The following is a 25893-nucleotide window of genomic DNA, read 5'->3' as shown; positions in this document are numbered from 1 at the left end:
CTGAGTAGCTGGGACTACAGGCACACACCACCACGCCCAGCTATTTTTCATAGAGATGAGGTCTCACTGTGTTGTCCAGGCTGGTCTTGAACTCTTGGCCTCAAGTGATCCTGCTGCCTCGACCTCTCAAAGTGCTGAGGTTAGAAGCATGAGCCATCATGCCTGGCGATAAAATGTTTCAAACGATATTGACTTGAATCTTTTGTCTACAACCTGACTATAAGAAGTATATGTTAGAATCTAGAGAGCTTTGGGAAGATTTTTATTCTGATATGCTTCTCCCCATTCATAATCACTACTTTTGATAATTCCAGATAGTGCACATGTCACATTGATGTAGGAGTTAAGAAGAAACTACTTAGGCAGATAGTGAGGGTACAGGAGTCCTTGGTAAGGTTGCCATTTTTAACAAAAAGCAGCCCCCAAATCATATTCTAACAAAGAGCAGCCTGCAAAATCGAGCTACAGACATAGACGCACAAGCTAGAAGCTTGCATAGATGAATGCCATCAAGAAAAAAGCTACCTGGGACTAGGCACGTCCAAAATGGTGGCCCCATCTTCCCTCCTCTTTGCCAGCCACGTGTACCATAGGAAGACAAGATGGCGCCAGTCAAGTGGGAAACTCATTTGCATAATAAGATTAGGGTGAGGTGGCCAGCCTTCCTGGCGTGGTATGTAAATGTCACACCTGATGGAACCAATCTGTGGGTCCTGTGTAAATCAGACACTGCCTCCTCAAGCCTGCTTACAAAATCTGGTGAACTCCGCTGCCGGCCGGTCTTCCCTTTGGGAAGCCCCTCTCACTAGATAGGGGAGCTGTTCTCCTTTCTCTTTCTTTTGCCTAATAAACCTCCGCTCCTAAACTCCTCATGCGTGTCCACGTCCTAAATTTTCTTGGCGCAAGATGATAAGCCCTGGGTGTTTACCCTAGACCGCTTCAACATCATAAAAGAAATTGTTGCTTTGCTTAACAGCCATCAGGTCACAATTTTTTTGTGGGCAGGTGCTTTGTCTTAATTCACCTCTGAATCCTTGGTGCCAGGCAGTCAGTAGAAGCTCAACAAAATGTGCATTTCTAGGTTTTTATGCTCTAGAATTAATTCTCTATATAAATCTTAGCTTATCTCCCAGTGAGAATGTAAGTTATTTTATGCAGAGAGACTTTAAAATAAGGTATTCTAAGTCACACAGTCCTGCTGTTAGGTTCAGAGCAGTATTGACAATTATTGGCCTTAGTAGGGTTTATCAACATCAGGGATTATCAACACCAGGGCCAGGCAGGTGATGTAAGTGAGTGACATGGGATGATTGCAATACAAAAGGGTTGGCAAGGACCAAGGAAACCCCAAATGTATGTCTGTGCAAAGGTAGCAGCTTCAGTCGGGGGCTGCCATATGGGAATGTAGGTTCACTCTTTACAGAACAGCCAATCTGAGTTTTTGCACTGAATCTCCATATTTGAAAATGTTGATATCAATTTTTTTAAAAAATGTGACTTGTATTTGCCAGACAAAAGAGGGTTGCAGGCTGGAACTGGCTCATGCTAAAATAGTTCTCCCGACACCTCAAAAGATTGTGAATTACCAAAGAAAGATAATATTCAATGAGAATTGTTCTTTCTTAGATCCTGTATCTGAAGGTGTCTGTTAAGTGGAATAGAGGAAACTGTGGAAGATTGTTAGTACTTACGGGATGTGTGAAGTCACTGGTATAGTCCCTGATTATCTCAGTCTATTTTGCATTGTCTAAGGAATACCTGAGGCTGGGTAATTTATAAAGAAAAGAGGTTTACTTGGTTCACGGTTCTGCAGGATGTACAAGCAGGGTGCCTGCATCTACTTGGCTTCTGGTGAGACCTCAGGAAGCTTTTACTTATGGTAGAAGGCAAAGGGGGAAGAGGTGTGCCACATGACAAGAGAGGGAGCAAGAGAGATACCAGGATCTTTTTAAGCAACCAGCTCTTACATGAACTAACAGAACGAGAGCTCACTCATTACTACAGGAAGGGCACCAAGCCACTCATGAGGGATCTGCCCCCATGACCCAAACACCTCCCACCACCTCCAACACTGAGGGTTGTATTAGTCTGTTCTCATGTTGCCAATAAAGACATACCCAAGACTGGGTAATTTATAAAGAAAAAGAGGTTTAATGGACTCCCAGTTCCACATGGCTGGGGAGACCTTGCAATCATGGTGGAAGGCAAGGAGGAGCAAGTCACATCTTACATGGTGGCAGAGAAGGGAGAGAACTTGTACAGGGGAACTCCTGTTTATAAAACCATCACATCTTGTGGCACTTATTCACTAACATGAGAACAGCACAGGAAAGACCCGCCCCCATGATTCAACTACCTCCCACGTAGTCCCTCCCACAATACATGGGAATTATGAGAGCTAGAATTCAAGATGAGATTTGGGTGGGGAAACAGCCAAACCATATCAGGGTCACCTTTCCACATGAGATTTGGAGGGGACACACATCCAAACGATAGCACTGGTATAGATGTTGGTGTCTCAGGATCTAGAGTAGATGAAAAAGCTTGAGGGGTCCAGGCCAAGGCAATGATGAGGATTTACTGAGGACCAACTAGACAGAAGGCTGCTAACATTGGTGTGAGTCTGACAAAGGAGTTGTGTCAGCTGTTCCCAGACCCGAGGGCGAGCAGGGTACAGGATAGCAGTGAGTTAAACAAATCAAAGAAGGAAAAAGTGTTTCTGGCCCTAGAAAGGAAAAAGTGGGAAGTCTTTCTGCCAGGAATGAGACTGTCTGCAGAGTGAATCAGCAGTGGTAGATGGATTCATTAAAAGGCATCCCTCTCTGCCAGGCACAGTGTTTCACGCCTGTAATCCCAGCACTTTGGGAGGTCGAGGCGGGCGGATCACCTGAGGTCAGGCAGGCAGATCACCTGAGGTCAGGAGTTCGAGACCAGCCTGGCCAACATGGTGAAACCCTGTCTCTACTGAAAATACCAAATTCGCTGGGTGTGGTAGCGCATACCTGTAATCCCAGCTACTCTGGAGGCTCAGGCAGGAGAACTGGTTGAACCCGGGAGGCAGAAGTTGCGGTGAGTAGAGATCACACCCTTGCACTCTAGCCTGGGCAACAAGAGTGAAACTCCATCTCAAAAAACAAAAACAAAAAACATCCCTTCTCCTGTAGGGGGCACTGCTTTTCATTTTCCATCTTTCAGCTGTGAGTGAAATGAAGATACGCATCTGCCCACCGGTAATTGAGGTTGTGGGATGCTTGACCACAAAATGCAATCTACAGGTTACATGTACCTTCTGCAGCTTTTGCTTTTGGCTAAAGCTTTTTTTGTAACCTCGTTTTGACAGTGCAGGCAAAGAGGGAGTGTTGACCTGTCACTGTAATAGAAATTCCCAGGTGTGCTGGGTGAAGGTGGTGCAGAGCATTTGGGACGTTCTTAAAATAATACCCTGGAAGTTCTTCTCTGCATGACCAGAAGCCATGTCAGGACTCTAATGGCATCACCTGCTGAGTTAGAAAAAAGTTTCCAGAAACCACAAGTTTAATTTGATAATAAACAGCTTCTCAGGCCTCTTCGGCATGGCTGCACAAATCTGACTGCTTAAAAATAGATGAGCATAGAGCCTTGCTTCACTCCTTGGGCATTGTACACCAAGCTGGAAGGGCCACTGATGATACTGGAACCATCTTCTAGGTCCCTGGGAAACGCTGGGGGAGGTCAACATGGACACTGGGCTCTGGGGCGTGAAGATTACATGTGTCCAGTATGGGGCTGCAGCAAAGGCTGGAAGGTGGGTATTTGGGTCTCGTCTGCTGAACCGCCCTTGTTTCTAAGGTATTCTTCCCCAACCCCTGTTATCTACCTTCCTGAAAGCTTTTTTCAATTTGACCCCCACTTCCAAACTCCATTAGTGATATGGTCTGGCTGTGTGTCCCCACTCAAATTTCATCTTGAATTGTAGCTCCCATAATTCCCATGTGTTGTGGGAGAGCCTGGAGGGAGACAATTTGAATCATGGAGGCGGTTTCCCCCAGACTGTTCTCGTGGTAATGAATAAGTCTCACGAGATCTGATGGTTTTATCAGGGATTTCTGCTTTTGTATCTCCCTTATTTTCTCTTGCTGCCACCATATAAGAAGAGCCTTTCACCTTCAGCCATGATTCGGAGGCCTCCCCAGCCATATGGAACTGTAACTCCAATTAAACCTCTTCTTCCCAGTCTCAGGTATGTCTGCATCTGCAGCATGAAAATGGACTAATACAATTAGGCAGCTCTTTAAATACCTATCTTTCTAATCTATATATCAGACATAGGAAACCCTGTCTCTACTAAAAATACAAAAGTAGCCGGGCATGGTGGTGCATGCCTGTAATCCCAGCTACTCGGGAGGCTGAGACAGGAGAATTGCTTGAACCTGGGAAACAGAGGTTGCAGTGAGCTGAGATCGTACCATTGCACTCCAACCTGGGCAACACAAGTGAAACTTCATCTCAAAACAAAACAAAACAAAATAACAACAAAAAAAACTCCATATATATTTATATGTGTATGTATCCACATATATACACACATATAAATATGTATATGTGTATTTACATATACAGACATGCATATAAATATGTATGTATTTTTTATATATATATATGCATGTAATATGTATAGATGTATAATTTCACGTGTAGATATGCAGGTATACATGTATAAAACTTTCCCTGTGGACCAGACAGGAGTCCAGTGGTACAATCATAGCTCACTGAAGCCTCACATTCCTAGGCTCAAGGGATCCTCCCACCTCAGCCTCTTAAGCTGTTAGGCCTACAAGTGTGTACCATAACGTCCAGCTAATTTTAAAATGTTTTTGTAGAGACAGGGTCTCGCTGTGTTGCCAGACTGATCACAAACTCCTGGGCTCAAGCAATCCTCCCACCTCAGCCTCCCAAACTGATGGGATTACAGGCATGAGCCACTGAGCCTGTCAACTCTTTAAATATTTGAAGGCTATAGCCATACCTTCTTCCTACCTGGTCTAATTTTAAGGAAAAAAAAAAAAAATCTAGGTTCCATCACCCAGCACCCAAGTGAAGTGCAGCCTGTGCTTTCACCAATCTGACTGCCCTTTTTCAGAACCACATCATTTTTATCTCTGTCTCTATTTATTCAACACAGATTTATGCAGCACTCAGGGAGGTCCCTTGGGAGGGTTAGGGAACGACTGAGGTTTTAGGCAACATCTGGGTTGGGGCTTGTAGAAAGAGAAAGAGTTTACCAGACAAAGAATGGGTAGTGTTCCCAAGAGTATCACAGAGATTTGCACAGAGATAATCAGGAAATATCATAGAGATGGGGGCTGCCTTCTTCCCTGGGGTGGAACCTTCATTCCATAGCCATCATTTCCAGATAGGGATACATAGCTGTGCCTACCCTGCCCTGAAAGAGAGTGAGAAAGCTGTGATACAATGATGACAGGAACATGTTTTGCTTATTTGGTGCTCTATCCCCAGTGACTGAAGTCACACCTGGAACACAGAAGGTACTCAAAAAACACTGGGCAAATAAATAAATCAACAAATGAATAAAGTGAAGTCAGTAAGAAAATCAGGGAAGGGTCCATTATTGGGGCTTCCAAGAGATTCCCATAATTACAGCCATAATGTGTGTCTGAGAGAGGTGGGGAAAGAAGAACCGAGAGGAGCATTATATTAAAGTACATAAGGCTGGGTGCGGTGGCTCAGCCTGTAATCCCAGCGCTCTGGGAGGCCGAGGCGGGTGGATCATGAGGTCAGGAGTTCAAGACAAGCCTGGCCAACATGGTGAAACCCTGTCTCTACTAAAAATACAAAAATTAGCCAGGCGTGGTGACGGACACCTGTAATCCCAGCTACTCGGGAGCCTGAGGCAGGAGAATCACTTGAAACCAGAAGGCAGAGGTTGCAGCGAGCCGAGATGGCGCCACTCCAGCCTGGGCGATAGAATGAAACTCTGTCTCAAAAAGCAAACAAACAAACGAACAAAAATACCATACACAGACCCCACAGACCCAATGAGAATAGAGAGAGCCATGGTGGGATAGCAGTAGGGGGCCATGAGGCTTGCAAGAGCAGGAGATGGACAAACATCTGCACTAAATCAATGCTTGTCAATGCTTTCATTGTCAATTCAATGCATTCAGTCATCAGGATGATTGAGTGAATGAACGAACGAATGAATGAATGAATCTAAAATGGAATGCTGGAAGAAAACAAGGCGCAAGGAAACCAAAGCTTTTCAGCAACGTTCTAATAAAAGAATAAGAGGGCAGACTAGTGACAGCATGCATTTGAAGCTTCTTGCAACACAAATGATAGGCAAGGGAAAATCAGGTCAGGAATTAGGAATATTAGGTCATATCTTTTGTGATACTGGATACTACTTAGTCCATGTTTAACATGTGCCAAAGGTGATGCTAGGTGTCAGGGATACAGCAGTGACCACAGTCTCAATACACTTAATGTTTATGGATGTGGCCGGGCGTGGTGGCTCATGCCTGTAATCCCAGCACTTTGGGAGGCCATGGTGGATGGATCACTCGATACTAGGAGTTCCAGACCAGCCTGGGCAACATGGTGAAACCCCATCTCTACTAAAAATACCAAAAAAAAAAAAAAAAAATTAGCCAGGCATGGTGGTGGACATCTGTAATCCCAGCTACTCGGGAGACTGAGGCAGGAGAATGACTTGAACCTGGGAGGCAGAGGTTGCAGCGAGCCGAGATCGTGTCATCGCCCTCCAGCCTGGGCAATAGAGCGAGATGCTGTCTCAAAAAAAAAAAAAAAAAGTTTACGGATGGTAGTTATGATAATCCTCTCCACCCCACATTTCCTAGACAAGAAAATTAGGCAAGAAAAGGAGGTAATTTGCCTAAATACACTGCTCCTAAGTGTTGGAGCTGAGACTTGGATTCACACTGTGATCTGAGACACCCCCTTATATCAACTAAGACAGATGCAAAGAATACCTTAAGGATACATTAAGGACGCAAAAGATACCTAGGGATAGAGGTCAGGGCCTGGCTGGCACTGCACATTTCTAAATTCCTCAGGCCACTAGGAAATCCATATTCTTGCCAAACTCCCTAACAATGGCAGCTACCAGGGAAATCATCAGCTGATTTACAACCCAAACCACTTCAACTCCAATGGACAGAGGATACGCCTTACAAACAACATAGGCAACTGCGGACCTTGAGCCAGTTTCAGCGAACTTATAGAGGCTGCACAAACACTTTGCGTCCTCTTAAACCTTTGTTGTTTTTGCTGTAGTTCTGCAGTTTTTCCTCTCTTCAAGGGTATATCCCTTCGAGGGGCTCTACTGGAAACCTGGATATTCACCAGGGTTCCTCCTTTTTTCCAGGCTCTGATCTCCACTTTTTTTTCTCCTCAGCACTGTGAAACTGACAAAAATCTCTGATTAATTTTTTATCCTTTGAGCACCTGGAAACAAAGATGTATTGAACTTGTATTTTATAGTTTATGAGTTGGTGAATGCCTTGAGGTGAAATTTCATGCAATCTGTTCTTTGGGGATGGAGCCCTTCCCATTCAGGCTGACTTAGTAGCCATTAACTCCAATTCTGTAGACTCATCCCAGCGAGTACCACGATCTCAGTGCCACTGCTTTCTCTTCCACCGTTATACTCGTTATAGCAAATTTCCTGAGAGTAAAATGCTGTGGAAAACATCAGGCTTACATCAATGCGCTCTTCTCTGACTTTTTGGACCCTCAAGTCTTAGTTGTCTTCTTTACTTCCCAATACCATGAAACAACTGTTTTGTTGTTAGCTATTCAGTTTTTATAGTTCTTCTTCTGTTTTTGTTTTTGTTTTTTTCCAGAGGGGGCCTCAATCTGTCACCCAGGCCAGGGTGGTGTAGTGGCACGATCTCAGCTCACTGCAACCTCCACCTCCAGGGCTCAAGCGATCTTCCCACCTCAGCCTCCCAAGTAGCTGAAACCACAGACAAGGACCACCACGCCTCGCTAATTTTTTGTAATTTTGGTAGAGACAGGATTTTGCCATGGTGCACAGTCTAGTCTCAAACTTCTGAGCCAGGCAATCCACCCGCCTCGGCCTCCCAAAGTGCTGGAATTACAGGCATGAGCCACCGCACCCAGCCTATAGTTCTTCTTTATAGAAGTTTAGTGTATATAAATTACTCCACTATATCCAGTCGATGTCTAAGGAAATTATTTTCCAAACAAGACTCCAAGGTTTAATAAAAGCCCCCCAAAATCAGTGGATATAATTGTATCAATATTATGAATTTCTGGCCAGGCATGGTGGCTCACGACTATAATCCCAGCACTTTGGGGGCAGGTGGGCAGATCACCTGAGGTCAAGAGTTCAAAACTGGCCTGGCCAACATGGTGAAACCCTGTCTCTACTAAAAAATACAAAAATTAGCCCAGCGTGGTGGTGGGCACCTGTAACCAGCTACTTGGGAGGCTGAGGCAGGGAGAATTGCTTGAGCCCCAGAGGCAGAGGTTGCAGTGAGCCAAGATCACGTCACTGCACTCCAGCCTGCGTGACAGAGACTCTGTCTCAAAAAAAAAAAAAAAGAAAAATTATGAATTTTTGTTCAACAAGGACACCATAAATGAAGTTAACTGATGGAAGGGAAGACTGAGAGGCAATATTTGAAACCTCTAAAACTGATAGTACCTAGATAACAAGACAGCAGACCCAGTATAAAAAATGAACAAAAGAGATGAATAAGAAATTCACAGAAAAGTAAACCCAAAGCCTCCAAGTTTATGAACAGAGGTTCAATTTCATTTGTGATTAGAGAAATGCCAATGAAAAACAACAATGGTATACCACTCGACAGCCATCAAATTGGTAAAAACTATAAAGTCAGATGAATGTTCATGAGAAACTAGAGAAGAAAGAATCTTCTGTGCTGTTGGGAAGAGGGTTAGCAACACCATGTCAGAAATCAGTCTAAAGGGCAGTGTGTGCTTTGTATGCCAGCAGTCTCATTCCAAATGATATATTCTAGAGAAATTCACACAGGTATGGAAGGGGCCATGAGTGAGAATGTTTATTAGAATGTTTGGGGATTAGGGATTGGGAGACATTCTGTCTGCCCCTCGTTAGGGACATAACAGAGTCAACTGGGCCGGGCACGGTGGTTCATGCCTGTAATCCCAGCATTTTGGGAGGCCGAGGCGGGCAGATCATTTGAGGTCAGGAGTTCCAGACCAGCCTGGCCAACATGGTGAAACCCTGTCCCTACTGAAAATACGAAAAGTAGCCGGGCGTGGTGGTGCACACCTGTAGTCTCAGCTACTCGGGAGGCTGAGGCAGGAGAATCGCTTGAACCCAGGAGGCCAAGGTTGCAGTGAGCCCAGATCGCGTCACTGTACTCCAGCCTGGGAGACAGAGCAAGTCTCTGTCTCAAAAACAAAACAAAACAAAACAAAACAAAACAAAACAAAAACAGTCAACCGACTCCGCCAGACTGCCATGCAGCCATCATGGACACCAGCCATGTGCAGCCTATCGAGCTGGCCAGGGTCATCAAGGTCCTGCGCAGGACTGGCTCTCAGGGACAGTACCCACCAGTGCACGTGGAATTTATGGACAACATGAGCCGCTCCAGCATCCACAATGTAAAAGGCCCCGTGTGTGAGGGGGATGTGCTCACCCTGTTGGAGTCAGAGCGAGAGGCCTGGAAGTTGCACTGAGCTTGGCTGCTCACTGGGTCTTGGATGTGGGGTTTGACCATTTGACTCGTGGGAATGGTGTGCCACGATCTGCTCCTTTATTTTATTTTTTGCCCGCCACACAGGAACTGAGATGTGCCTTTAAATAAAGCATTAGTGCTTCAAGTTAAAAAAAAAAAAATGAGTGAGCTGAGATGGATGGATGCGATGGAATGCGCTGTGGCGATCAACTAGTGATATCTTTAGCAGGTGATTAGATCTTAAAAGCATAGTGTAGAATGAAGAAAGTAAGATATAGAAGGATACCTGTAGTATGAAAGGAAAATATCTTGGGCCCCCAATATCAGTAAGGAAAACTAAAGATGGGAACTGCTTAGGGCAAACCTGCCTCCCATTCTATTCAAAGTCACCCCTCTGCCCACTGAAGACAGACACATATCTGATTTGCTTCCTTTGAAAAGGCTAATCAGAAACTCAAAAGAATGTAACCATTTGTGTATCACCTGTCTGTGACCTGGAAGTCCCTTCTCCCATTCCAATCTTCCGCCTGTGATTCAAGTTGTCCCACCTTTCCAGACCGAACCAATGTACTCCTTACATATACTGATTGATGTCTCCTATCTCCCTAAATGGATAAAAGCAAGCTATGCCCCACCCACCTCGGGCACAGGTCATCAGGACCTCCTGAGGCTGTGTCATGGGCGAGTCCTCAACCTTGGCAAAATAAACTTTCTAAATTTACTGAGACCTGTCTCACACTTTCTGGTTTCACAGTAGTTGCATGATAACATTCAAATACATTTTAAAACACACACACAAAACCACACACTATATTTAAAAATGCAGAGTAGATAGAGTACTGCAGAGTGACAGAGCTCAGGCTTTACGTATAGGGTGCCTGGATTCGAGTCCTCACGCTGCCATATGCTAATGCGTGATCTTGGAAAAATTACTTCATGTATCCACGCCTCTGTTTCCTCTTCTGTTAAATGGGAACAACAAAAGAATTTTTCTTCCTTTTTTTGAGACAGGATCTTGCTCTGTCACCCAGGCTGGAGCACAGTGGCATGATATCAGCTCACGGCAACCTCTGCCTCTGGGGTTCAGGCGATTCTCGTGCCTCAGCCTCCTGAGTAGCTGGGACTACAGGCATGTGTCATCACACTGGCTAATTTTTTTATTTTTAATAGAGACGGGGCCTCACCATGTTGGCCAGGCTGGTCTCGAACTCATGAACTCAGGTGATCCACCCACCTCGGCCTCCCAAAGTGTTGGGATTCCAGGAGTGAGCCACCATGCAAGGCCAAAGCAGTGTTTCTCATAGTGCTGTTGGGAGGATGAAAGAAGACAATGCGTATAAAAGTGCTTGGAACAGGACCTTGGAAAATTAAATTGGGGTTGGCAATAATATTTATTTTCAAAGACATCTATGTATAGGCAGGATGAAAATGGGGAGTGAGCATGGAGATAAAGAAAAAATAATAAAATAACTCAACAGGGTGCCTTTCATGGGCTTATGGTAAGGGTGTGCCCTGAATTGACAGGAATAATGAACTCAAGTTTTAGAACCTGACATTCCCCAAATCTGCAAGAATTAAGCCTAAAACAAATAGACCAAAGCCCCGAGTTATGAATCGAGTCACTGCTGAGCAGTGAGCTTTCGCCATCTTCCTTCTGAGAAGGAGCTCAGTGGTTATATGATGTTTTTGTGGTGTTAAACAATGCCGCTAAGCCGGGTGCAGTGGCTCACGCCTGTAATCCCAGCACTTTGGGAGGCCAAGGCAGGCGGATCACTTGAGTCCAGCAGTTCAGGATCAACCTGGGCAACATGATGGGACCCCATCTCTATTTTAAAAAATACAAAATAAGAACACATTGGCTGGGCGCAGTGGCTCACACCTGTAATCCCAGCACTTTGGGAGGCCGAGGCAGGTGGATCACCTGAGGTCAGGGATTTGAAACCAACCTGGCCAGCATAGTGAAACCCTGTCTTTACTAAAAACACAAAATTAGCCGGGCATGGTGGCACATGCCTATAATCCCAGCTACTTGGGAGGCTGAGGCAGGAGAATCGCTTGAACCTGGGAGGTAGAGGCTGCAGCGAGCTGAAATCCCACCATTGCACTCCAGTCTGGGCAACAAGAGTGAAACTCCATCTCAAAAAAAAAAAAAAAAATTCTGATTGAACTTATGTCATAATTTACCTGTTGTGTCTAAGCTGTTCTTTAAAAAACTAATTGCCATCAAAATGCTTAATGATCAATTACTAATTATAAATTAGTGAGTTAATTAATAAGTCCCAAGTCAAGAATCTGTTATGTTTACAAACAATTGCTACCCTCTCTCTAATCTTTGAATTTGTGCTCATGAAGAAATTGGCTACCAATGTGGTACCAGTCTCCCAGCACCCTGGAAAAAGAGTTAGGAGGGAGGGGAAAACACATTTACGTCTTTCCCTAGAGGTGACTACACTGAAATCTAGCTAAGTGATATAGTTTGGGTGTTTGTGCCCTCCAAATCTCGTACTGAAATGTGATCCCCAGGACTGGAGGTGGGGTCTGGTGGGAGGGGCATGGGTCATAGGGGAGGATCCCTTACGAATGTCTTGAGGCCCTCCCCATGGTAATAAGTAGCTTCTCACTCTATTAGCTCACAGGAGAGCTGGCTGTTTCAAAGAGCATGGCCTCTCTTTCTTGCTTTCTCTCTCACCCTGTCATGTACCTGCCCCCCTTCCCTTCCACCATGAATAAAAGCTTCCTGAGGCCTCACCAGAAGCCAATCAGATGTGGGCTCCATGCTTCTTATACAGCCTGCAGAACCATGAGCCAAATAAACCTCTTTTCCTTCTAAAAATTACCCAGTCTTGGATATTCCTTTATAGCAACACAAAATGGACTAAGACATTAAGTCAACAAGTTATACAAAACAACACAGTTAAGCACCAACACGAGGCACAACCTAATGAGAATGAAACAGGCATTGCAGAGTGCCAGTGCTCTGAAGCAGGGCTCCCCAGCCCCTGGGCCGTGGACCAGCACCAGTCTGTGGCCTGTCAGGAACCAGGCGACACAGCAAGGGGTGAGTGGCAGGTGAGCAAGCATTGCTGCCTGAACTCTCCCTCCTGTCAGATCTGTGGCAGCATTAGATTCTCACAGGTGCTCAAACCCTATTGCAAACTGCACGTGCGAGGGATCTAGGTCGAGGACTTCTTGTGAGAATCTAATGCCTGATGATCTGTCACAGTCTCTCATCACCACCAGATGAGACCATCTAGCTGCAGGAAAACAAGCTCAGGGCTTCCACTCATTCTACATGATGGTGCGTTATATAATTATTTCATTATATATTACAATGCAATAATAATAGAATCAAAGTACATAATAAACATAATGTGGTTGCATTATATGGAAACCATCCCTCCTCATCGGTCTGTGGAAAAATTATCTTCCATAAAACTGGTCCCTGGTGTCAAAAAGGTTGGGGATCGCTGCTCTAGAGTTCAGAGAAGGTAGGGCAGAGACACCTTGGGCAGGTTTCTGAAGGACTCCCCATGAACGGAATTCTGCTCAGCAGAGGCTTGGGGTGAGGGCCGCTGTAGGGATCGCATTTGGTGGAAGCTCAAATGCAGACTTTGCGGAGTAGCCAGGCAATTCGAGTTCCAAAAGGATTTTCGGAAATTGTGGACCTTAGAGAAATGGTAGATTTTGGGCTCATTTTGTTTTCATTAGCTGAAGAAATAACAAGAAAAAAAAGTTCTTCTAAAGGAGGGAAATCAGAATATCTTCATACATTTCTATTTTTGTCTGTTTCCCAAGACCTTGAGTAACAAAATCTAATTCTTATAAAAATAATGACAATGATAAAGGTAGCCTGAATTTATGTTGCCTTACACCTAGAGGGTTCCTTTTTTTTTTCTTTTCTTTTTCTTTTCTTTTCTTTTTTTTTTTTTTTTTTTTTTTTGAGACAAGGTCTTGCTCTGTCACCCAGGCTGGAGTGCAGTGATGCAATCATCGCTCAGTGCTGCCTTGGCTTCCTGGGCTCAAGTGATCCTCCTGCCTCAGCCTCTCGAGTAGCTAGGACTACAGGTGCACACCAACAGACTCAGCTAATTTCTTAAGAGACGAAGTCTTGCTATGTTGCCTAGGCTGGTCTTGAACTCCTGGTCTCAAGCAATCCTCCTGCATTGGCCTCCCAAAATGCTCGGATTATAGGTGTGAGCCACCGTGCCTAGACAGCCAAGAACGTTGCATCACATACATCATTTTCCCACATCTGTCATGAGGCAAGCATGACAAGGCCTTTTTTCCTCCGAGATGGAAAATAAGCTGTGAGGCATCGGATGGTACCTGACATGGTCTAGAATCAGGATTTCCTGACTTTGAATTCGGTGCCACGAGTGATGGCGAGGAAACTGCTGTTTTTCAGTCACCTGAAACCTTAGGTGAGTTGCTGTGTTCCGCAGGCTTGTCATGAACTCCTGGGCTCAAGCAATCCTCCCACCTTGACCCAAAGCGCTGGGATTATAGGCATGAACCACCATGCAGGAGACACATTTGGTGGGAATTGTGTTTTTGTTGTTGTTGTTGTTTGTTTGTTTGTGACAGTCTTGCTCTGCCACCCAGGCTGGAATGCAGTGGCACGATTTTGGCTCACTGCAACCTCCAACTCCCAGGTTCAAGCCATTCTCATGCCTCAGCCTCCGAGTAGCTGGGATTACAGGCGCCCACCACCACGCCTGGCTAATTTTTGTATTTTTAGTAGAGACAGAGTTTCACCATGTTGCCTAGGCTGGTCTCAAACTCCTGACCTCAGGCGATCCACCCACCTCAGCCTCCCGAACCGCTGAGATTACAGGCTTGAGCCACCATGCCCAGCCAATGGGAGTTTTTTGTACCTTATCTCAGGCAACGCAACCACATCATGAACTAAGGCAATTTTACAGAAATGGACAGAAAATCAGAGGACATCTTTCAGTTTCAGTTAAAATCCAGTACAATGAAGATATGATACTGACAGTGAAAATGAAATCAGACATGGAAGCCGGAGACTCTCTCAACACACACTTTTCCTATGCTATGGTATGTCTTGAATTTCTGAAAATATCACTGGGCTTAAAAGTGAAGAAAATTATACTGGAGATTTTTTTTTCTTCTAAAAATCTCTGCATAAATGGGTCACCTTGAAATACTGTTCTCATAATGCAGTTAGGATTTTTAAAAATTGCTGCCGGGCACGGTGGCTTACACCTATAATCCCAGCACTTTGGGAGCGCGAGATAGGTGGATCACCTGAGCTCAGGAGTTCGAGACCAGCCTGGTCAACATGGCGAAACCGTGTCTCTACTAAAAATACAAAATTAGCCGGTTGTGGGCGTGGGTTCCTGTAATCCAAGCTACTTGGGAGGCTGAGGCAGGAGCACTGCTTGAACCCAAGAGGCAGAGGCTGCAGTGAGCCAAGATCGGGCCACTGTACTCCAGCCTGGGTGAGAGAGAGAGAGGCTCCATCTCAAAAAATAAATAAATAAAATAAAATAAAAATTGCAAGATGTAAACCACTCCTAACCATTCCGATTTACCTCTTTTGTGACTTGTGATATTACCAATATCTTGCTGTTGAAATGTCATTTGTTCTAAGGACCACTATTTAGACAAAGTTGGCTTTTCCTAATGACTCTTGGCAGTTTCTAGAACCCACTACTGTAGTCACTTTTTTTTTTAGAGACAGACTTGCTCTGTCGCCCAGGCTATAGTGCAGTGTTGCAATCTCAGCTTACTGCAACCTCTGCCTCATGGGTTCAAGAGATTCTCCTGCCTCAGCTTCCCAAGTAGCTGGAATTACAGGCACACGCCACCACGCCCGGCTGAGTTTTGTATTTGTAGTAGAGATAGGGTTTCACCATATTGGCCAGGCTGGTCTCGAACTCCTGACCTCACACCTCAAGTGATCTACCTGTCTTGGCCTCCTAAAGTGCTGGAATTACAAGCTAGAGCCACTGCGCCTGGCTGACACATCTTATACCTTCTCTGCTCCCTCAGTACCTCTGAATCTCCCCATCCTCAGGTTTGGGCTAACGTAACCCCTCTTCTAATCCCTCTTCTAAGGAAAGGTACCTGGTCACCCACAGGATTCTTGTCTTCCTCTCTAGGACTGGTTCATAAGGAAGAAAGAAAGGGGTAAATAAGTGGATGAGTTTAACAGATCTATTCCCAAAGCAAAAAGACGCCTGAACCCATGAAAGGAAGGCCAAAGGAATTAGCAACAAAAGAGACTGGAAAAGCTGTATAAACAGCCACTTCTTTTTTTTTTTTGAGACGGAGTCTTGTTCTGTCATCCAGGCTGGAGTGCAGTGGCGCGACCTCGGCTCACTGCAAGCTCTGCTTCCAGGGTTCACGCCATTCTCCTGCCTCAGCCTCCAGAGTAGCTGGGACTATAGGCGCCCGCCACCACGCCCGGCTAATTTTTTGTATTTTTAGTAGAGACAGGGTTTCACCATGTTAGCCAGGATGGTCTCGATCTCCTGACCTCGTGATCCGCCCACCTCAGCCTCCCAAAGTGCTGGGATTACAGGTGTGGGCCACTGCGCCCGGCCAACAGCCACTTCTTAAGAAAGATGTGAGGGCCGGGCGCAGTGGCTCACACCTGTAATCCAAGCACTTTGAGAGGCTGAGGCAGGCTGATCACTTGAGGTCAGGAGTTTGAGACCAGCCTGACCAACATGGTAAAGCCCCAAAAATACAAAAATTAGCTGGGTGTGCTGGCACGCACCTGTAATCCAAGCTACTCGGGAGGCTGAGGAAGGAGAATTGCTTGAACCCAGGAGGCAGAGGCTGCAGTGAGCTGGTTGCATTGCACTCCAACCTGGGCGACAGAGAAAGATTCTGTCTGAAGGAAAGGAAAGGAAAGGAAAAGGAAAGGAAAGGGAAAAGGAAAAGGAAAAGGAAAAGAAAGATGTGGACGTGCTTTTTTCTTCTCTTTTCTGGGGAGCTGGGTATGTAGGAAGATCCATGGGGGGCAGTGCATTTTGGGGGTACTGATGCCCATATTTTGTTCAAGTGATAATGATGCTGCCAGACTTCTCATTGAAAGGGCGATGGTGCATGCAGGGAAAGAGTACCTTGAGCCAGCACCCCTGAGGAAGATGCCTGTATTATGAGGACTCAGCAGTCGGTCCGGGGAAGGTGTGGATATCAGCAGAGAAGGAGCTGCCCTGCCACAAGGACTCTGTTCTGAGTGTGGGGAAGAGGACCACATAGTCTCTTCCCTTGCCCAGGCAGCAATGGCCCCTTTTTGATCAGCAAATCGAATCAGTAAATAAAAGCTGATTTGATGGGTCTTCCAAATGCTTAGTCTCTCTATTACTCCCACGACCCAAGGAAGCCATGGCTTTCTAAGAGAGAGTCATCATACACGTGACACTGAGTTCCATTAGAATTTGGTTTCAGGCTGGGTGCGACAGCTTATGCCTGTAATCCCAGCACTTTGGGAGGCTGAGGCGGGTGGATCACCTGAGGTCAGGAATTCCAGACCAGCCTGGCCAACATGGTGAGATCCCCATCTCTACTGAAAATAAAAAATTAGCCAGGCATGGTGGTGCGTGCCTGTAATCCTAGCTACTTGGGAGGCTGAGGCATGAGAACCGCTTGAATCCAGGAGGTGGAGTTTGCGGTGAGCCAAGATCATGCCCACGCCACTGCACTTCAGCCTCGGTGACAGAGAGAGACTCTGTCTAAAACAAAAAAAAAGAAATTTGTTTTCAGCCAGGTGCAGTGGCTCATGCCTGCAATCCCAATGTTTTGGAAGGCCGAGATGGGAGCGCTGCTTGAGCCCAGGAGTTCCAGGCTGCAGTGAGCTGTGACGGCACCGCTACACTCCAGCCTGAGTGACACAGTAAGACCCTGTCTCTTCAAAAAAAAAGAATTAAAGAATTTGTTTTCCATGCTGCCAGTTTGTCATTATGACAGTGTGGTCTGGACTGAAGGACTGGTCATAAATATTGTGGACATTCAGAGGAAGGAAGTGAATCCCTGACAGGCTGTGAGGCAGGAGAACAGGGTTTGGAGACAGGGAACATAAGGACTTCCTAGAGCTAAATCAAATGGAAACACTTCAGCGATGGCAGGAAATATCCTCTCCATTTACATAGGGTGTACGTCGAGTAAATGACTGTAACTTTACTTCATCCTCTTCATTTACATAAGGCGTATACCAAGGAACCAATGGAAACATCAAGAGGGTTTTTTTTTGTTTGTTTGTTTGAGATGGAGTCTTGCTCTGTTGCCCAGCCTGGAGGGCAGTGGTGCGATCTTGGCTCACTGCAACCTCTCCCTCTGAGGTTCAAGGGATTCTCCTGCCTCAGCCTCCTGAGTAGCTGGGATTACAGGCATGCATCACTGTGCCTGGCTAATTTTTGTTTGTAGTAGAGAGGAAGTTTCACCATATTGGCCAGGCTGGTCTGGAACTCCCGACCTCAAGTGATTCACCCACCCCGGCCTCCCAAAGTGCTGGAATTACAGGCATGAGCCACCAAACCCTAAAAACTTCTGTAACAGGGCTCTTGAGCCCCTATGCCTGGCCCTGCTCCCAACCTGTGGAGTGTACTTTCATTTTTAATAAATCTCTGCTTTTGTTGCTTCATTCTTTGCCTGCTTTGTTTGTGCGTTTTGTCCAATTCCTTGTTCGAGATGCCAAGAACCTGAACACCCTCCCCCGGTAACACCTGGAGAGCGAGCCCCTTATGGGAGGAGAATTGCTCGCAGTTGTTTCAGCCACAGCACAAGTGTGGGCAGGGTGCAAAGGGGTCTTCCATGTAATCTCTTCCAACTCCATCATTTTACAGGTGAGGAAACTGAGGCACAGGGACTCATTCAAGGTCACCCATAGATAGATACATGGAAGGGTTGAGGATAGGATCTAGGTCTCCGACAATCACTACCATGCATTTTTGGATACTGTAAAGTACTTGCCAAAAAACCTAGGCATCATCTTTGATTCTGTGTCTTCCTTCAACACGCCATCCCTACGACCAATCCAATCCAAAGAGTATATTTAGAGATGCTATAACAGACCAGACTCCTCACTGAGTTCTTGCAGAAGCTGGAAAAACTTATGTCTGTTATTAGTTTTTTTTTTTTTTTTTTTTTTTTTTGAGCTGGAGTACTGCTCTGTTGCCCAGGTGCATGTCTGTAATTCTAGCTACTTGGGAGGCTGAGGCAAGAGAATCACTTGAACCCAGGAGGCGGAGGTTGCAGTGAGCCAAGATCATGCCACTGTACTCCAGCCTGGGTGACAGAACAGCACTCCATCTCAAACAAAAACAAAAACAAAAACAAAACTAATACAGAAATAAGGTTTTCCAGCTTCTGCAAGAACTCAGTGAAGAGTCTGGTCTGTTATAGCATCTCTAAATATACTCTTTGGATTGGCAGATGTCACATACCCTACTAAGACAAAACTGATCACAGCCAGACCACGGTCCTCTTAAAGACTTGCAAGCATAGCCCGAATTGATCCTCTCCCCACCACTCTGGCCCAAATCAGCTCATGCTGGGTTACTCCCTGACCTGGAGTAGTCAAGTCTTTCTTTTGTCCCTAACACCCCCGATCCACCGAGCCACCCGAGTCAGACTTTGAAACTGTAAATCCAGTCGGAACACACCTGTTTAAACTCAAAGCCGCTTCAGACCACACGGGAAATCACATCCAGACTCCTACCTGATCAGCCCTGCCCACTGTGCATCTGGCACCAGCCAGCCTCCCTCAGTCTGCTCCAGCCAGACTGGCTTTCTTTCTGCTCTGGGAACATGCCAAGCTGCTCCCACCTTAGGACTTTGTACCTGCTGTTCCTTCTGCACAGAACACGATTCCCAGAGTTCTTCATAAAGCCGGCTCCACCTGGTCATTCCTTTCCTAGCCATTTCACCCTCTCTGAGAAGCCTGCCCTAACCAGTCATTCCTAAGTAGGCCCCTGTCTACCCCCGTGTTTTATTTCTAACATAACACTTACCCATAAATGGCATTTCCTTGTTTATTTGTTCATCTATTATCTGTTTCCCCCTCTGCCTCTCTCATTCACGGCCAGTGCCTGAAACCTGCTGGGCACACAGTAGGCTCTTAGTAAATATCAGTTTAATTACTCAGTCAAAAGATGACAGCCGTAGCTGTCTCTAGGGCACAACATCTTTTTCTTTTTGTATGGCATAAGGGATTTTGATCAAAGAGCTCTCTAGCACCATGTAGTCTCCAGAAAACACTCTCAGTAAAGAAATGCTTTTACTTCCACTAAAGAATAACAGAAACGGCTGGGCGCATGGCTTATGCCTGTAATTCCAGCACTTTGGGAGGCTGAGGCAGCTGCATCACCTGAGGTCAGGAGTTCAAGACCAGCCTGGCCAACACGGTGAACCCCGTCTCTACTAAAAATACAAAAATTAGCTGGGCATGATGGTGCGCGCCTGTAATTCCAGCTACTTGGGAGGCTGAGGCAAGAGAATCGCTTGAACCCAGGAGGCGGAGGTTGCTGTGAGCCGAGATCATGACCTGCACTCCAGCCTGGGCGACAGAGCAATATTCCATTTCCAAAAAAAAAAGAAAAAAAAAAGAACACAAATAACAGAAACACGTTTTTCCAGCTTCTGCAAGAACTCAGTGAGGAGTCTGGTCTGTTATAGCATCTCTAAATATACTCTTTGGATTGGCAGATGTCACACACCCTACTAAAACAAAACTGATCACAGCCAGAAAAGCTGGTATCTGTGGCTCACTGGCTGGTTCCAATTGGCTCGCCCCTTGCCAGGATTTGAAATCAAAGTCTTTGACTTTCAAATGCATGCAAGCGACCTGCAGAATGGTGGATCTTCTTACGTCTTGGGCTTTTTCTGTGCTCTAGTTTGTCAAACTGCTGCCGCCTTTTTTTTTTCTATTCCCCTCCTGGGAGGTAGACCCAACGAATCCATCACTTGCCCAAACCAACAGATGCGGCTGCTGATGGTGGAGGGACACCCAGGCAGGACCACCCCAGGACGTGAGTGAGTCTGCTTTCTGGGACATCTTCAAGAGAAACAGTTGCTAGCTGAAGTATGAAAAACGAAGAGTCTGCTCCAGCAGCTTCCTTCTTGCATCTCTATCAAACCACTGACCTGTTGAATTGGATATGCCACCTGCAACTGCTAAATTGAAGATACCACAGGTCACCCGGCAGGATCTTCCTGAATCATGGAACTTTCTTGCTCAGGGTCCTCCCACTCTTGGCTCCACCCTGACGCCTCAACAGGGGCTCTGTGGCTCCCAGTCATCTCTTCCTTTGCCAAGTGCACCCCCCTCACCTCCTTGCCTGAGGAAGACGTTGGTATTAATATGATAATGACTCTACAGTTGGTCCAGGGAAGGCGTGCATGTCAGCAGAGAAGGAGCTGCTCTGCCACAAGGACTCGGCTCTGGGTGAGGGGAGGGGGCCCATATAGGCTTGTCCTTTGGCCAGGCAGCAATGCTCCCTTTTTGAGGCTAGTGGCAAATGCAAGCTGATTTGATGGGTCCTTCGAACGCTCAATCTCTGCATCACTTCCGTGACCCAAGGAAGCCATGGCTGCATTACTTCCATGACCCAAGAAAGCTAGTGTAGATCACTACGCTAGCGATCTCAGCTCATTCCTGGACTACTACAGGTACAGCCGTACAGATGCCCCAGGTGCTGGGCTGTTCCCCCTTGCACAATCTGCTAGATTCTTCTTTCTAAAACCAAGTCCCACCATGCTCTCGTCGGCTTGGCCCCTGTAGGATCCCTGCATCCTTCCTGCTTTCACATTCAAAGCTCATCAAGACCTGTCCAGCTTCTTCTAATCCCCAGAAAGTCTTCTTTGATTCCTCTAACGGGAGAAAGTGTCTTCCTCTTTAGCTTGTCATAAATGCCTTTTGCATGGCTTTCGTGACTCAGTCCTCTATAATTTATTTATTTTTTGTAGATAAGGTCTTGCCCTGTCATCCAGGTTAGAGTGTAGTGGTGTGACCATAGCTCACTGCAGCCTCAAACTCCTGGGCTCAAGCAATTCTCCTTCCTCAGCCTCCTGAGTAGCCGGGACTACAGGCATGGACCACTACACCCAGCTGATATTTTTAATTTTTTGCAGGAACGGGGTCTCGTTATGTTGCCCAGGGTGGTCTTGAACTCCTGGCTTCAAGCAAGACTTCCACTTCGGCCTCCCAAGTAGCTGGGACTACAGGCACGAGCCACCGTACCTGCCTCAGTCGTCCACACTTTATAATCTGTTGGTGCCCGTGGCTTCTCTTCTCCATCCTGTTCTTCATCTTAATGTATTCCACATAGCCTTGTTCCCTACACTATTTAAGTAGATGTGATCAACACACACTTGTGTTAAAAGAATTAATTTATCATCTTAAATGACCACTCCAGGCCACTAAAATTGCTGTATCATTGGCAGGATAAAGATATAGTTACCTCTTTTTCTCCTTTATATACTGTCAAAGCTTTGGAGAAAAGTCAATTTCCTGTTTTAATATATATATTCTCTTTCTGGTGTTTTCTGCATTCTAAGGTGCTTTCACGCCTATTACGGCATTTTATCTTCATAATAGCTCTTTTGAGATGTGTGCAAAAGTGTTTTGAATAATTGTTGATAAAGTTTCCTGAGAAATAAATATTTACTGAGTGCAATTTATGTGTTAGGCATTGTGTTGGGAGTGGGGACCCAATGGCCGGCAGGGCTTTGCAGCGACTGACAAGTAGAGGATCAATTTCCATGTCATGGGGCGGATCCTCTGATGGGACTGGGCTGATGTTTCTACAGGGGAACATAAGAGGCACCTGACTCCTGGGGGGTGAGGGAGGCAGCTAGGAAATGTTTTCATAGACAGGGAGAGCTAGCCCGGCAAGGTGCGGTTGGTGGTTGGCGATGTGGACAAAAAAACATCATCTCAGTCTCTCAAAGAAAAGAGAACCTGAGAATCTGGCTTACTGGAACAACTGCAGTGAATTCACTATTGCTAGAGAATCAGGGGTAAAGGCTGGGCACGGTGGCCCATGCCTGTAATCCCAGCACTTTGGGAGGCTGAGGCGGGAGGACTGCTTGAGGCTAGGAATTTGAGGCCAATGTGGGCAACACAGCAAGACATCATCTCTATGGAAAATGTAAAAATGGGGCCAGGCGCTATGGCTCATGCCTGTAATCACAGTACTTTGGTAGGCCAAGGGGCCGATCATTTGAGGTCAGGAGTTCAAGACCAGCCTGGCTAACATCTTGAAACCCCGTATCTACTAAAAATACAAAAAAATTAGCTGGTTGTGGTGACACATACCTGTACTCCCAGCTGCTAGGGAGGCTGAGGCAGGAGAATCATTTGAACCAGGGAGACAGAGGTTGCAGTGAGCCAAGATCGTGCCACTGCACTCCAGCCTAGGCAATAGAGTGAGACTCCATCTCAAAAACATAAAATTTAAAAAAATTAAAAAATAAAAATAAAAATTAGCTGGGCATAGTGGTATGCATCTGTAGTCCCAGCTTCTCAGGAGGCTGAGGCAGGAGGATCGCATGAGCCTGGGAGGCCATGGCTGCAGTGAGCTGTGATCATGCCACTGTACTCCAGCTTGGGTGACAGAATAAGACCCTGTCTCAGACATTAAAAAGAAGATATGGATTGAGAATTGACTGTTGGATTTAGCAACATGGTGGTCATCAGTGACCTCCACTAGAGCTGTTTTATTTTATGGAATGGTAAGAATGAAAATCCAGACAGAGTAGATTCAGGAGTCAATGGGAGAAGAGAATTGGCAGCAGTGAGTATAGACTATTATTTGGGGTGTTGATTCAGAGCAGAGAAGAGGAGGAAATGAGGTTTAACTCTTCTTTACAGGGGAACAAAGAGTTTCATTTGATTATTATTATTATTATTAATTTTACCCACATCTTACAAGGCATGCAATGTTGTTTTTTAGGATGAGGGTTGCCTAAGTATGTTTGTATCTGTATTAGTTCCTTCTCATACTGCTAATAAAGATATACCCAAGTCTAGGTAATTTGTAAAGGAAAGAGGTTTAATGGATTCACAGTCCCGCATGGCTGGGGAGACCCCACAATTGTGGCAGAAAACGAAAGAAAAGTAAAGGCACGTCTTACATGGTGGCAGGCAGGACAGAGTGAGAGCCAAGTGGAAGGGGAAACCCCTAATAAAACCATCAGATCTCGTGAGATGTATTCACTACCATGAGAACAGTATGGAGGACACCGCCTCCATGATTCAGTGATCTCCCACCAGGTCCCTCCCATAACATGTGGGAATTATGGGAGCTACAATTCAAGATGAGATTTGGGTGGGGACACAGCCAAACTGTATCAGTATTCTAATGGGAATGACACAGTGGAGAGGCTGAAAAGCTGATCAACTTTTTACATACATTCCATTATTTAAATCTCAAAATGCTCTTTGAGGTCAACATGACCCCTACTCCATAAGTGAGGACTGCAGGAATCAGTAAATTTAGAGATTCCATACTTAGTCAGTGGCACAGCAGGGGTTCAAATCCAGGTCTGTTGAACCCCAAAATGAGCGCTTTCCCCACTGGTCTAAGTGGAAAATAATACAGAACATGCTGCATTGCTTTCCTTAGATTAAAAAACGAATCAACATAGAGGTAATATAGGGCACAGACCATAAGTTTTGAGCATGCCCTGGCTCAATAAGCCCCTGATGTTCTGGAACTCAGGAGATCCGTCCAGGAAGGAGTCAGATTCCAACGTGACCTGACTATGATGCACTTATTTCAGACCAAGCAGATGGACAACCTCCTCGGAGAGGAAAGTCAGAAGTAGAATGTACTCTAGGAGGGCTTGGGGGCTCAAGAGTGAAAAGCCACTATTTAGTCTGGCACCTGGGTGATACCTGGTGATTTCAGAGCTGGCAGTTTCACTGAAAGTCCCCAACTGAAATAGTATAGACTAGGCCATCTACACATGAATTTTTTTTTTTTGAGATGGAGTCTCGCTCTGTCACCCAGGCTGGAGAGCGATGGTGCGATCTAGGCTCACTGCAACCTCTGCCTCCCGGGTTCAAGCAATTCTCCTGCCTCAGCCTCCTAAGTAGCTGGGATTACAGGCATGTGCCACCATGTCTGGCTGATTTTTGTATTTTGTATTATATATTTTGTATTTTATATTTGTATTTGTATTTTGTATTATAATTCCGTATTTTTAGTATCATCATGTTGGCCAGGCTGGTCTTGAATTCCTGACCTCAAGCGATCCTCACTCCTCAGCCTCCCAAAGTACTGGGATTATAGGCATGAACCACTGTGCCCAGACAGTTCTGGAATTTTAATAGCAGAAAGGAACTTTCTTTTGTTTCCTTTTGTGATGAGTGGGATGATTGAGGGCACATATATATGCTATAGGGGAGGACTTCAGAGACTGCAGATATGAGTGCCTGGAAATTTTACTATTGGGCATTATTTCAATTTAAAGTATTTTTTAAAATTATTATTATTTTTGTTTTGATAACTTTTTTTTTTTAAACAGAGGTAGGGTCTTGCTATGTTGCCCAGGCTGATCTCAAACACCTGGCCCCAAGTTATCCTCTAGCCTCAGCCTCCCAAAGTGCTGGGATTACAGAGGCTCACTGTGTCCAGTCCCAATTTAAAGTTTTGATTATATGTAGCAGTGTAGGTACACAGCAAGCCAGGAACATTTATACTTTATTTTATTATTTTATTTTATTTTTTGAGACAGAGTCTTACTCTGTCACCCAAGTTGGAGTGCAGTGGCACGATCTCAGTTCACTGCAATCTCTGCCTCCCAGCTTCAAGTGATTCTCCTGCCTCAGCCTCCTGAGAATCTGGAATTACAGGCACCCACCAACATGCCTGGCTAATTTTTGTATTTTTAGTGGAGGGAGGTTTTACCATGTTGGCCAGGCTGGTCTCAAACTCAAGACCTCAGGTGATCCACCCACCTCGGCCTCCCAAAGTGCTGGGATTACAGGTGTGAGCCACTGCACCCAGCCCTATACTTTATTTTTTTTGATAGTCAATCCCTGCATCTCCGTTCCTGGGAGCTTTATGAATTGGTGGGGAGGTGGTGAGTAGCTTTGAAATTAATCATCTTGTTTCTATCTCAACCGAAGACATGGTCTGGACGCCAAAGTAATCAAGCAGCCACTCTTAGCTTTGATGGACTTTCATTTTCTTTCACTTTCATT

The 25893-nt window shown here is 45.6% G+C and overlaps 1 protein-coding gene and 1 pseudogene across 6 annotated transcripts in view; one reads left to right on the top strand and one right to left on the bottom strand.

Moving 5' to 3' along the window:
* Positions 1-25893, bottom strand: part of CALN1 (calneuron 1) — a 662369-nt gene that overhangs the window by 151849 nt on the left and 484627 nt on the right. The gene's annotated exons all lie outside the window — the stretch shown is intronic.
* LOC108584777 lies at positions 9401-9714 on the top strand (annotated as a pseudogene).

This window comes from Papio anubis, chromosome 4 (assembly GCF_008728515.1).
Source record: "Papio anubis isolate 15944 chromosome 4, Panubis1.0, whole genome shotgun sequence".
Taxonomy (NCBI): Eukaryota; Metazoa; Chordata; class Mammalia; order Primates; family Cercopithecidae; genus Papio; species Papio anubis.
Note: the sequence above shows the minus strand (reverse complement) of the source record. Positions and strands in the feature narration are given on the sequence as shown.